General features: G+C 47.3%; 2 protein-coding genes and 1 long non-coding RNA gene across 3 annotated transcripts in view; 2 read left to right on the top strand and 1 right to left on the bottom strand.

The window, feature by feature from the left end:
* RTN3 (reticulon 3) overlaps positions 1-2,896 on the top strand; it is an 88,421-nt gene extending 85,525 nt beyond the window's left edge. Inside the window, exon 5 of the transcript XR_013403612.1 lies at positions 2,762-2,896. The gene's annotated coding sequence lies outside the window, so the exon portion shown is untranslated. The remainder of the gene's footprint in view (positions 1-2,761) is intronic.
* The window catches only part of SPINDOC (spindlin interactor and repressor of chromatin binding), a 207,207-nt gene that overhangs the window by 143,720 nt on the left and 51,961 nt on the right, over positions 1-11,526 (top strand). The gene's annotated exons all lie outside the window — the stretch shown is intronic.
* LOC144334171 (uncharacterized) overlaps positions 328-11,526 on the bottom strand; it is a 47,965-nt gene continuing 36,766 nt past the window's right edge. The window contains exon 4 of the long non-coding RNA XR_013403675.1: positions 328-935. This is a non-coding gene — a long non-coding RNA (uncharacterized LOC144334171). The remainder of the gene's footprint in view (positions 936-11,526) is intronic.

Raw genomic sequence — 11,526 nt, 5'->3', positions numbered from 1 at the left:
GCCGATGGCAGTTCGTCCGCTCCTCACCGCCTACTGTGTGCCCTCATGCTTTCAGACGCTGGACACACAGCAGTGGAGAAGATGGGCAAGACTGATACTGCCTATGACTTTCCTTTTCAGAGGCACCCACAGCCTCTGAAAAGGAAACCGCTCCAGCCTTTCAGGAGCCATGGCAATTAAATTACTTGGAACACAGGAAACCTGTCCCCAATGTGTTTCTAAGGAGGGGACAAAAACTAAGATTTCTTAAGTGCCTCTGGGCTCTGTCGCCGCGGAAATGTCCCATCTCTTCCCCAGCCCCCATGTTGACGTGCTTGAGATTCCACCTTGGGTAAACTGAGTCTCCGTTTCACAACTCTGCTCTCTTCGCGGCAGGCCCTGCGCTCAGGCAGGCGGGGGCGGAGGGGGTTGCACTGACTCTCACCCACTTGGGGTCAGAGGCCCTGATGCTGATGGGTGCCACGCAGGACCCTGAGAGGGGAGATTCCTTAATTCATTATGTCCCTCACCTGTGCCAGGCCCGGGAACACAAAGGGGAAGTGAGACAGAGACCTGGGCTTCACACTCTTCTAAGTAGTATGGTTTAAAAAAAAAAAAAAAAAAAGGAAAGAAAGGAAAAGAAGCTAAAAGAGCCTAATGTCCTAAAATGAAAGAAGCCTGTTCTTCCGGGACCGAGAGCCCTCGTGCTTTATTCTAGTTTAGTTGCTCGCCCCACAGGGAACCAATGCTGAGGGCCAGCCCCTGTGAGACTCTCGTGTCTGTCCTTGCAGTGCTCTGCGTGTATAAAGAGGGTAATTTTCTTACCAAAAGAAAGGTATCGGGCGGGCGCGGTGGCTCAAGCCTGTAATCCCAGCACTTTGGGAGGCCGAGGCAGGCGGATCACGAGGTCAGGAGATCGAGACCATCCTGGCTAACACGGTGAAACCCCGTCTCTACTAAAAATACAAAAAGAAATTAGCCGGGCGTGGTGGCGGGCGCCTGTAGTCCCAGCTACTCCGGAGGCTGAGGCAGGAGAATGGCGTGAACCCGGGAGGCGGAGCTTGCAGTGAGCCGAGATCGCGCCACTGCACTCCAGTCTGGGCGACAGAGCGAGACTCCGTCTCAAAAAAAAAAAAAAAAAAAAAAAGAAAGGTATCGAAGCCACCTGGAGCCACCTTCAACAACCTCTGCCCTCCCCTTCCCACCCACATTCTGCGCCTCAGGAATGGCTGCACCCTCGGCAATTCTGAAAGTTTCCCACTCACTACTTGAACCCCGCAGCGGCCCCGTGAAGCTGGAACTTCGTTGTCGGGATGAAGAAATCCAGACAGAGTCAAGAGCCTTGCGCAAGGCCATTCATTTATTTATGCACTTCTTTTCTTGTTCAGAAAGCAGTCCTAAGTGATGAGAACGGGGCTGGGGGTGCAGAGACTTAATCACATAATGCAGGGGGGTACCCCCCCAACCTCACTGGGGGAAGGGGAAACCAATGGCAGTCAGTCAGGGTCACATTCTCACTTTCTCAGGCCTTAGGTGCTTTTGTCTTCATGAAGTATCTTCATCTATTTTTAAAAAATTTTAAATAGTTCAGTATATTTTCATGGACCCTACGCATTTATTTTTTTGATTGAGAAAAAAGCACACTTTCTTTGACTCTTACATTTTTTTTTCATCTAACTTTAAAATAAAACATTTTCAGGAGCCCCTAAAAGCCTAAAAGTACCTTACACTCTGCACCAGTGCCTCCGGTGCCCTGGGTCCCCAGCCCTGACTGCAGTCGAGGGTGATAAGCACCAAGGGAGAAGGAAGCCCCCGGAAGGGTCCGCCAAGCGGAGAAGACTTCCTAAGGAGGGCAAAAGCAAGACTAGACAGACCAGGAGGAGAAAGGGAACAAGGGTTTCCTGGCAGGGGCTGGGGAAACTCCGGGTGAAGAAGGGTTTCAGGTGGGAGAGGCAGAAAAGGAAATAGAAATTGGCAGGGACTAGAGCCTTAGGTGCCATGTGGAGAGTCTGAGTTTGTCCTGAAGGCACTGGCAATGTTCAGAATTGTGGACAATTATGGAGGCAGCTGGGAGAACGCTGCGGAGAGGGACAGCAACAAAGACCCAAGTCAGGGCAGCAGCCCCAGGGCCGATGGAGAGGAGGCAAAAGATTTGAGCAGGGCCATAGCACATCATGGTGTAAACTTCACTGCATTGAGGAGGAAGAGGAGGCAGTGGCAACTGGAGGATGAATACCAGCTGAGTGAGGAGGAGGAAGAGGAGGGAAAGCAGGAGGAGGAGGGGAAGGAGGAGGAGGAAGGGGAGGCAACTGGAGGATGAATACCAGCAGAGCCAGGAAAAAGGATACCTCTTCTCACCAAGGGGCTATTTCTTACCTAAGTGATATACCTAAAAGGTATGCTTATGCCCGGGGCAGGGGTTGGGGAATGTTGAGGGGTAGTAGTGGTTCTAGCTTGAGCATATCAAGAAGATAGAGTTACAGGACATGGGCCTGCTTGAATGTGATGATCTGGGAAAGGGCCTGCTAACTCCCAAGTAACTGGATTGAGAGGACGGGGCTATAAAAAGAAAAATAGATTTGGAGATAGAAAATGAGGTTACAGGCCGGGCGCGGTGGCTCACGCCTGTAATCCCAGCACTTTGGGAGGCCGAGGCGGGCGGATCACAAGGTCAGGAGATCGAGACCATGGTGAAACCCCGTCTCTATTAAAAATACAAAAAAAATTAGCCGGGCGCGGTTGTGGGCGCCTGTAGTCCCAGCTACTCGGGAGGCTGAGGCAGGAGAATGGCGTGAACCGGGAGGCGGAGCTTGCAGTGAGCCGAGATCGCGCCACTGCACTCCACCCTGGGTGACAGAGCGAGACTCCGTCTCAAAAAAAATAAATAAATAAAAATAAAAATAAAAAAAAAAGAAAATGAGGTTACAGGTCAGGTGAGGTGGCTCACGCCTATTACAGCACTTTGGGAGGCTGAGGTGGGTGGTTCACCTGAGGTTGGGAGTTCGAGACCAGCCTGACCAACATGGTGAAACCCCATCTCTACTAAAAATACAAAAATTAGCTGGGCGTGGTGGCGCGGGACTGTAATCCCAGCTCCTCGGGAGGCTGAGGCAGGAGAATAGCTTGAACCCAGGAGGTGGAGGTTGCAGTGAGCTGTGATTGTGCCATTGCACTCCAGCCTGGGCGACAAGAGTGAAATGCCATCTCAAAAGAAAAAAAAAAAAAAAGAGAAAGAAAACAAAATGAGGTCACAACCTGAGAACTTTGGAGCCCATTTCAAACCCAGAACTCCTGATTTTTACACCTTCCCTCTTCCATTGTCTAACTCAGATTCTACTTAGTCCCCTATCTGCTGTCTCTGGCCAGCCCTAGGACTTCTGAGGTTGTTGGTCCCAGCCTGCAAGGGCCAGTGTCTCCCAAGGGCGCAACCTTCTCCTAGTGCTTCAGTGGCTCCTTGGACAGGTCCCATTAAAGGAAGGGCCATTGACAACAAAAACGGAGGAACTGTGAATTGTGTTCCCAAAGGATAGTTTTTAAGGAGGTAAAACATTAACCTCCCTAGACCCAAATTTGTGACAAATTCTGGATTCTACTTTTCAGGATGTCTCAGAACTAAAAAAACAAATGCTGGTTCTAAAAGTAGCCCTCAACATTCTCCAGAGAGCAGACCCAAACTCTTTCAAAAAACTAAGATCAGTCATACAGGCTGTAATGTTAAAGGAACTTTCTATGTAGATTGTAAATTAAATCATCCCTTGTAAAATCCCAAAGGAATTTCAAACTTAAAGATTATATCTGGTCGGGCACAGTGGCTCACGCCTGTAATCCCAGAACTTTGGGAGGCTGAGGTGGGCGGATCACAAGATCAGGAGATCGAGACCATCCTGGCTAACTCGGTGAAACCCCGTCTCTACTAAAAAAAAATACAAAAAATTAGCCGGGCGTGGTGGCGGGTGCCTGTAGTCCCAGCTACTCGGGAGGCTGAGGCAGGAGAATGGCGGGAACCCGGGAGGCGGAGCTTGCAGTGAGCCGAGATCACGCCACTGCACTCCAGCCTGGGCGACAGAGCGAGACTCCGTCTCAAAAAAAAAAAAAAAAAAAAGATTATATCCAGGTCTAAGCCAAAACCTTGGGCTTTGAATGTGTGTTGAGGGAAGAGGGTGTGGAATTTTATTTTATTTATTTATTTATTTGAGATGGAGTTTTGCTCGTCACCCAGGCTGGAGTGCAATGGTTCACTGCAACCTCCACGTCCCGGGTTCAAGTGATTCTCCTGCCTCAGCTTCCCAAGTAGCTGGGATTACAGGCGCCCGCTACCACACCCAGCTAATTTTTGTATTTTGAGTAGAGACAGGGTTTCACCATGTTGGCCAGGCTGGTCTCAAACTCCTGACTTCAGGTGATCTGCCCACCTCAGCCTCCCAAAGTGCTGGGATTACAGCCGTGAGCCATTGCGCCTGGCCAGGTGTGGAATTTTAACCCCCAGATGCTTAAATTTGAAACTAAAGCAGCCAATAAAGTTTTTGTTTTGGGAAAAGAGAAAGCTGGCAATGTTTCCCAGTGTTAACTTGAGTGTTCAGTACAGGTGACTAGGATGTGATATCCCAGACGACCAGTCACAGATGAGAAAGAAAGCAACTTGTCCAAAACACAGCTAGCAACTGGTGAAGAGAAGAGTTAACCCAGAGCCCATCTCCAAATCCCTGACACCTCAAAACAGTTTTTTGTTTTTTTTGTTTTTTTGTTTTTTTGTTTTTTTTGACACGGAGTCTTGCTCTGTGCCCCAGGCTGGAGTGCAGTGGCGCGATCTCGGCTCACTGCAAGCTCCGCTCCCCCGGGTTCACACCATTCTCCTGCCTCAGCCTCCCGAGTAGCTGGGACTACAGGCGCCCGCCACCTCGCCCGGCTAATTTTCTTGTATTTTTAGTAGAGACGGGGTTTCACCGTGTTAGCCAGGATGGTCTCGATCTCCTGACCTCATGATCCGCCCGTCTCGGCCTCCCAAAGTGCTGGGATTACAGGCTTGAGCCACCGCACCCGGCCTCAAAACAGTTTTTAAAATGATAAACCATTTCAAACCTACATTTAAAAATATGTTATACAGTATCCATTTTGACATGTTTGCTGCCTAACACTTTTTAAGAAATAAAATATTACGGAGACGGTACAAGCTCCCCCTCCACATGCCGTCATGGTGCTTATTCCCCAAGTTAACCCTTCCTGAAGCCACTGCTTATCATTGCCATCCAGGCTCTGACACTTTCACTGCCCGCATATCCAGAAACAATATAAATCAATGACTCGTGTTTTTTTGTTTGTTTGTGTTTTGGTTTTTGAGACTGAGTTTCACTCTTGTTGCCCAGGCTGGAGTGCAGTGGCACGATCTTGGCTCACTGCAACCTTTGCCTCCAGGGTACAAGCGATTTTCCTGCCTCAGCCGCCTGAGTAGCTGGGATTACAGGCACCCACTACCACACCCAGCTAATTTTTGTATTTTTACTAGAGACGGGGTTTTACCACGTTGGTCAGGCTGGTCTTGAACTCCTGACCTCAGGTGATCCACCCACCTCAGCCTCCCAAAGTGCTGGGATTACAGGAGTGAGCCACTGTGCCCAGACTCATGTTTTTAAGCTTTTAGTAAATGGTATCACTCCATTCTTATAAATCTGGAACTTTCCTCACTTCCCCCACACCACACAGTGTATTCTCAAGCAAGTTCATTTATTCATTCATTCTTTTATCCAACGGTTGCTTACTGAACACCTGTTGTAGATATTGCCACCAAGGTCGACTCACAGGTAAAAACTCTAGCTCTCCCACTCTGATTTCAGATTCCCTCCTTCCCCTTGAAGAGCTTCTCTGTCTGATGAAGAGTTCTTCCTTCCTTTCTTTTAATTTTTGTATTGTTTTCTTTTTTTGAGACAGGGTCTTCCTCTGTTACCCAGGCTGGAGTACAGTGGCACGATCATAGCTCACTACAGCCTCAACCTCCTGGAAGAAAGCGATCCTCACCCCTCAGCCTCCTTAGTAGTGAGAATACATGCACGCACCACCATGCCCAGCTGTTTTTTGTTTGTTTGTTTGCTTTGAGACTGAGTCTCGCTGTGTCTCCCAGGCTGGAGTGTAGCGGCGCGATCTCTGCTCACTGCAACCTCCACCTCCCGGGTTCAAGCAATTCTCTGCCTCGGCCTTCTGAGTAGCTGGGATTACAGGCACCCACCACCACACCCGGCTAATTTTTGTATTTTTAATAGAGATGGAGTTTCACCATCTTGGCCAGGCTGATCCTGAATTCCTGATTTCGTGATCCACCTGCCTTGGCCTCCCAAAGTGCTGGGATTACAGGCGTGAGCCACCACACCTGGCCTAATGTTTGTATTTTTGTAGACATGAGGTTTCACTGTGTTGCCCATGCTGGTCTCAAAGTCCTGAACTCAGGCGATCCTCCCACCTCAACCTCCCAAAAGTTCTGGGATTACAAGCTTGAGCCACTACGCCAGGCTTCTCTCTTTTTAAAATTGTGGTAAGAACACTTAACATGAGATCTATCTTCTAAACAAGCTTTTAAATGTACAGTGCACTATTGTTGACCATAGGCACTAGGTTCTACAGCAGATCTCCAGAGCCTATTCATCTTATTTAACTAAAACTTTATGCTCATTAACTGGGCACCGTGGATCACGCCCATAATCCCAGCACTTTGGGAGGCCAAAAAGGTTGGATCACCTGAGATCAGGAGTTTGAGATGAGCCTGAACAACATGGTGAAACCCCTGTCTCTACTAAAAATACAAAAATTAGCCAGGCGTGGTGGCACACGCCTGTAGTCCCAGCTACTCAGAAAGCTGAGGCAGGAGAATCGCTTGAACCCGGGAGGCAGAAGTTACAGTGAGCCAAGATCATGCCACTGCACTCCAGCCTGGGAAACAGAATGAGACTCCGTCTCAAAAAAAAAAAAAAAACTAGGCCGGGTGCGGTGGCTCATGCCTGTAATCCCAGCACTTTGGGAGGCCGAGGCAGGCGGATCACGAGGTAAGGAGATTGAGACCATCCTGGCTAACACGGTAAAACCCCATCTCTACTAAAAATACAAAAAATTAGCCAGGCGTGGTGGCGGGCACCTGTAGTACCAGCTATTTGGGAGGCTGAGGCAAAAGAATGCCATGAACCCGGGAGGTGGAGCTTGCAGTAAGCCGAGATATGCCACTGCACTCCAGCCTGGGTGACAGAGCGAGACTCCATCTCAAAAAAAAAAAAAAAAAAAAAAAAAAAAATCAAGAGCTAGCAAGAAGCAATTCACACTTCAGGAAAAACATGTGGCTGGCAAATAAAAGCTCAACTTTACTTGCATTCAAGGAACTGCCACTGCAAGATATAGTTAATCATTCATCTGATTGGCAAAGATTTAAAAGGTTGATATGATCAGGGAAGGTATGCGGATAGGGGAACACACAGCTGGGAATATGTGTAGTAGGGCCACAGTGGAAGGCAACTTGGCCAATTCTGTTTAAATCTGAAAATGCACATACTCCTAAATGCATTGTGATATCCTGGATTGATCTTGGAACAGAAAAGAACATTAATTAAAAGAGGAGTGTTATGAAAATAAATTGTGTCCCAGAAAATTCATATGTTGAAGCCCTAACTCCCAATGCAACTGTATTTAGAGATAGGACATTCATGGAAGTAATTAAAGTTAAATGAGGTCATAACATTGGAGCCTGGCCAGGCGCAGTGGCTCACGCCTGTAATCCCAGCACTTTGGGATGCCAAGGCGGGCGGATCACCTGAGGTCAGGACTTTGAGACCAGCCTGGCCAACGTGGTGAAACCCTATCTCTACTAAAAATACAAAAAAATTAGCTGGGCGTGGTGGTGTGTGCCTGTAATCCCAACTACTCTGGAGGCTGAGGCAGGAGAATCGCTTGAACTTGAGAGGTGGAGGTTGCAGTGAGCTGAGATCGTGCCACTGCACTCCAGCCTGAGTGAGACTCTGCCTCAAAAAAAAAAAAAAAAAAAAGAGAGTGGAGCTCTAATCCAACAGGACTCGTGTCCTTACAAGAATGAGAAGAGATGACAGGGCACGGTGGCTCACGCCTGTAATCCCAGCACTTTGGGAGGCCAAGGCGGGCGGATCACGAGGTCAGGAGTTCGAGACCATCCTGGCTAACACGGTGAAACCCTGTCTCTACTAAAAATACAAAAAATTAGCCGGGTGTGGTGGCAGATGACTGTAGTCCTACCTACTCGGGGGGCTGAGGCAGGAGAATGGCATCAGCCCGGGAGGTGGAGCTTGCAGTGAGCTGAGATCGCACCACTGCACTCCAGCCTGGGCAACAGAGCGAGACTCCATCTCAAAAAAAAAAAAGAGAGAGAGAAAGAAAAAAGAATGGGAAGAGACAACAGATATCTCTCTCTCCCCTCCAGCACAGAAGAAAAGCCATGAGAGGATCCAGCCAGAAGGTGGCCATCTGCAAGCCAGCAAGGAAGGCCACACCAGAAATAAACCCTGATGACACCTTGTTCTTAGACTTTCAGCCTCCAAAATGCATTTTGGATACATGTGAGAAAATGGACATGTGAGAAATGTGTATGTATGTTTGTATATGTACAAAATACACATGAGAAAATGCGTTTCTGTTGTTTAAGCCAACCAGTCTGTGGTATCCCGTAATAGCAGCCTGAGAAGACTAATACAACGAGTGAAATGCAAATAAAGTCTGGGATTCTGCTACTACAGGTTAAGTATCCCTTATCTGAAATGCTTGGGACCAGAAGTACTTTGGAGTTCAGATTTGTTTAGATTTTGGAACAATCGGATATATATAATGAGATATCTTGAGGATGGAACTCACTGAAGTCTAAACATAAAATTCATCTAAGGCCAGGTGTGGTGGCTTATGCCTGTAATCCCAGCACTTTGGAAGGCCAAGGCAGGAGGATCACCTGAGGTCTGAGGTCAGGAGTTCGAGATCAGCCTGGCCAACCTGGCAAAACCCCATCTCTACTAAAAATACAAAAATTAGCCAGATGTGGTGGCACACACCTGTGATCCCAGCTACTCGGGAGGCTGAGGCAGAGGTTCAAGAATCGCTTGAACCTGGGAGGCAGAGGTTGCTGTGAGCCGAGATCATGCCCCTGCACTCCAGACTGGGCGACAGAGTGAGACTCCGCAGGAGAATCGCTTGAACCTGGGAGGCAGAGGTTGCTGTGAGCCGAGATCATGCCCCTGCACTCCAGACTGGGTGACAGAGTGAGACTCCGCAGGAGAATCGCTTGAACCTGGGAGGCAGAGGTTGCTGTGAGCCGAGATCATGCCACTGCACTCCAGACTGGGTGACAGAGTGAGACTCCGTCTCAAAAAAAAAAAAAAAAAAAAAAAAAAGGAAGTTCATCTGTGTTTCAAATACACCTTATACACATAGTCTGAAGGTAATTTTATTTTTCCCTTGGAAACGCTGAATAAACTGTGTATTGTGTGTCTGTGTCTTGATTGCAACCCATCACATATGGTCAAGTATGGAATTTTTCACTTGTGGTGTCATGTTGGTGCTCAAAAAGTTTCAGATTCTGGAGCATTTCAGATTTTGGATTAGGGGTGCTCAACCTGTAGTAATATAAAAAATGTTGCTTTCTTAGTCTTGATAAATACACCATGATTATGTAAGATTATGACTTTAGGGAAGAGTGGGTAAGGGGTATATGAGAACTCTTTGTACTATCTTTGTAACTTCTCTTTTTTTTTTTTTTTTTTTTTTTGGAGACGGAGTCTTACTCTGTCATCCAGGCTGGAGTGCAGTGGCACAATCTCTGCTCACTGCAACCTCCACCTCCCAGGTTCAAGCAATTCTCCTGCCTCAGCCTCTTGAGTAGCTGGGATTACAGGTGCCCGCCACCACACCCAGCTAATTTTTGTATTTTTAGTAGAGATGGGGTTTCACCATGTTGGCCAGGCTTGTCTTGAACTCTTGACCTCAGGTGATCCACCCACCTTGGCCTCCCAAAGTGCTGGGATTACAGGCATGAGCCACCATGCCCAGCCTCTTATTTCTGTAACTTTTCTATAAATTTAATTATTCCCAAATTTAAAAGTTTATTTACAAAATGCACATACCCTGTCATCCAGCAACTCTACCCTAGAGAAAAACACATGCACAAGGACTCATGGACAAGGGTGTTCCCTGCAGCATGGTACGTACTAGTGACAACCTGGGAATTACCTAACTCCCAGGTTCTGGGAGTCCTTCAGTGGGGGAAAAGCTGAATAAACCAGGGTATATTTATTCTATAAATACTATGTGGCAGTAAATAACATAAGTAGAGGCCAGGAACAGTGACTCATGCCTGTAATCCCAGCACTTTAGGAGTCCAAGGAGGGAGGATCCCCTGAGTCCAGGCATTCAAGACTAGCCTGGGCAACATAGTGAGACCATGTCTCCATTTTTAAAAAATTAAAAATTGGCTGGGTGCAGTGGCTCATGCCTCTAATCCCAGCACTTTGGGAGGCCAGGGTGGGTGGATCACCTGAAGTCAGGAGTTCGAGACCAGCCTGACCAATATGGTGAAACCTTGTCTCTACTAAAAATACAAAAATTAGCCTAGCGTGGTGGCACACGCCTGTAATCTCAGTTACTTGGGAGGCTGAGGCAGGAGAATCGCTTGAACCTGGGAGACGGAGGTTGCAGTGAGTTGAGATAATACCATTACACTCCAGCCTGGACAACAAGAGCAAAACTCCATCTCAAAAAAAAAATTAAAAACTAGCCAGACACTGTAGTATGCATCTGTAATCCCAGCTACTTGGGAAGCCAAGTTGTGAGGATCACTTGATCCCAGGAGGTTGAGGCTGCAATGAGCCATGATCATGCCACTGTACTCCAGCCTGAGCAACAGAGCAAGATCCTTTCTTAAAAAATAAAAATTAAAAAAAAAAAAAAAAAAAAAAAAACTGTCACTGTGTCACTGTATTTCATTAGGATATATTTGGCCAATTCTTAGGAAAAAACAGGCATTTTTCTGATAAAAATAAATGTTTATTTCCCCACTTAACACAATCTATGTCCAATTGCTTGGCACTTGTATGTGGCCTTCAGGAAGTTCTTTGAAGTGACACCAGACTTCTAATGTCAAGTTCTCAGTAGTCAAAGGTTTGCCCAATGTTCAAAGCTGGCAGCAGCACAGGGGACATGGAAAACTCACAACCTAAGCTGCTGGGACATTTACATCCTCTTTGGGGTTGTATTGACTTTATAACTGCCGGAGAATGTGAATCATCCTGTGTCAAATCAACCACAGATGCCTCTAGATTCTAACTCCTAACCTGCACATCTTCTCTGCTGGTTGCACTTCCAGAGCCAGTCATTGCTCCCCAATCCAGTTCATCAGCCTTCTCCTGTATCTCCCCACTCCATTTCATCAGCCTTCTCCTGTATCTCCCCATTCCATTCTTCTTTCCTGCAATCCATTCTCCATAAAGCAACTAGAATGATCTGTCTTTGTTATTTTTCTTTTTTCTTTTTTTTTTTTTTTTTTTTTGGAGATGGAGTCTT

The sequence above is a fragment of the Macaca mulatta genome, chromosome 14 (genome assembly GCF_049350105.2).
Source record: "Macaca mulatta isolate MMU2019108-1 chromosome 14, T2T-MMU8v2.0, whole genome shotgun sequence".
Classification (NCBI taxonomy): domain Eukaryota; kingdom Metazoa; phylum Chordata; class Mammalia; order Primates; family Cercopithecidae; genus Macaca; species Macaca mulatta.
Note: the sequence above shows the minus strand (reverse complement) of the source record. Positions and strands in the feature narration are given on the sequence as shown.